Source organism: Haliaeetus leucocephalus, unplaced genomic scaffold (genome assembly GCF_000737465.1).
Source record: "Haliaeetus leucocephalus isolate CR32 unplaced genomic scaffold, Haliaeetus_leucocephalus-4.0 Scaffold702, whole genome shotgun sequence".
Taxonomy (NCBI): Eukaryota; Metazoa; Chordata; class Aves; order Accipitriformes; family Accipitridae; genus Haliaeetus; species Haliaeetus leucocephalus.
Window position 1 is genome coordinate 4035171 of NW_010973138.1, and position 392 is coordinate 4035562.

Sequence of the window (392 nt, forward strand, 5' to 3'; positions counted from 1 at the left end):
TGAGCCAGGTGGGACAGGGTGCAGGCAAATGCGAGAGGAAAACGCTTCACAGATGGTTTGAAGTTAACTTCAAGACAGGCTCTGGATTTAACCCTAGTGCACGGAGGTGCCCAGATCTGGGGTTGCCCGTGTTCCTCTGCTGGAATTGAAGAGGAAACCCAGGCCTTTCAAACCCAGGGATGAAACGCCTCTTCTCTTTTCAGCCACAGGGCAGAAGTTCCCATTTCGCTCAGCTGCATGGTATTGGGCTACTTAGGAGAGGGAAGATCTGGATTCAGTGCTCTCTTCAGCTCAGGAGGTTCAAAGCTGCATCCCACTTCTCCCGAGAAACTAACTCTGCCGTAATAGCAACGGCAGAGCCCCAGCCCCTATGCCAAGGGGTGACTGGCTCT